This window comes from Aplysia californica, unplaced genomic scaffold, assembly GCF_000002075.1.
Source record: "Aplysia californica isolate F4 #8 unplaced genomic scaffold, AplCal3.0 scaffold00598, whole genome shotgun sequence".
NCBI classification, from domain to species: Eukaryota; Metazoa; Mollusca; class Gastropoda; order Aplysiida; family Aplysiidae; genus Aplysia; species Aplysia californica.
The window spans coordinates 286,372-288,156 of record NW_004797868.1 but is presented as its reverse complement, the minus strand read 5'-3'; positions in this window follow the sequence as shown (position 1 = coordinate 288,156).

Below are 1,785 nucleotides of genomic sequence, written 5' to 3'. Positions count from 1 at the left end.
AGAGAGAGAGAGAGAGAGAGAGAGAGCGAGAGAGACAGAGACAGAGAGAGACAAAGAGAGACAGACAAGACAGAGACAGAGACAGACAGACAGACAGACAGACTGGCAAACAGAGAAAAGGAGTGGCCATTATCCCAGAGTTTCTCATAAACAAGTTTCACCTCGCCTACACCAGGCAGGTAATTAAGATCGGAATGAGTTAAGGAAACTTTTTTAAAACGCTCTAGTAAACCTTTTTAAAAAGTATTAGTTTGAGTACAGACCTCTTCATAAAACTCCTTGATCAACCTTGTATTTCTGTGTGTGTATTTGTGTGTATGTGTGTGTACGTGTGTGAGTGTGTGTTTGTATTTGTATATGTGTATGTGTGTCAAGTCTATGTGTTTGTATGTGTGTATGAGTATATGTGTGTGTTTGTGTGTTTGTTTGTGAGTGTGTATTTGTGTGTGTTTGTGTATGTGTGATTGAGTGTGTGTGTGTATGTGTGTGTGCATGTGTGTGTGTGTGCATGTGTGTGTGTGTGTGTGTGTGTGTGTGTGTGTGTGTGTTTATGCGTGTGCAACCACCACCACCTGCTCTTATTACCACCATGGGTGGTTGGCGGGTGCTCTGGTGTGGTTTGCTCCTTCTTTCCTATCAAACACATATCGTCCTTATCTCTCCTTCTTCTTTTTATGTTTGTTACTCTCTTGTAACACCTCTAATCTTCTGGCGCTCATATGGCCTTATGCAGTTGCGAGTGCCGTAAAACCACTTCTAAAACTAAAACTTACTACCACAATCACCCACTACCACTACCACCACTACCACCACCACCACCACCACCCCCACCACCACCCACACTTACTACCACCGCCACATACACCAGCAATCACCCACCACTACCGCCAACACTACCACTACCAACACCACCACAACACCACCACTACCACACCACTACCACACCACCCACCACCAACACCACTGTAACCACAGTTTAGTATATCTACAGTCTGTCAGAGTAAGTGATGGGCATAATCCGGATTACCGGACAATTCTCAATGAAACATTATCCGACTTCAGACTTAAAACTCTCTTTCCTAACACGTATATTTGATTAAATCGAAGTGGATACACCCATTTGTTGAAGTGATTCTAACCCATTTGTTGAAGTGGTTCTAACCTGACTATTTGCCGAAGCCGTTCATATCATATTTGCTGAACGTAAGTGCTTGGCGGGTGCTCTGGTGTGATTTGCTCCTTCTTTCCTATTAAACATCTATCGTCATTGTCTCCCCTCCTTCTTGTTTGTGTTTGTTACTCTCTCGTAACACTTCTAATCTTCGACACTTACATGACCTTATTGTGCTGCAAGTGCCGTAAAACACTTACTAAAACATTTGCCCAAGAGGTGCACTAACATAATTGGTCGCTTTTAAGGACAAGCGGGCTAACCCAGATTTCGGGGGTTTCCAGAAATCTTTACTTACACCAAAAGTGGGCATTGCCCTACCTTTAGGAAAAGTTTGGTTTCATTGGTGTGTTTATTTGTTTGGTTATGGATAAAACTCTCATCGTCTTTTAAAGAATCTGAATAAGGACCCCAAAACTTTACCTTCGATTTTTCTCAAAACAGCATTTTTCGGGATAGCCCCCTTGCGCTTAGAAGCGACCAATTATTATCCGGATTTTGGTAAAGCGACTCAGTGGCCAGCCCTCGCCAGAGCCTGTGCCAGCGGGCCCGTGATACATGGTCGGAATACATTCCGCTAATCACGTCACAGTCACGCACGTGCACGGTATACT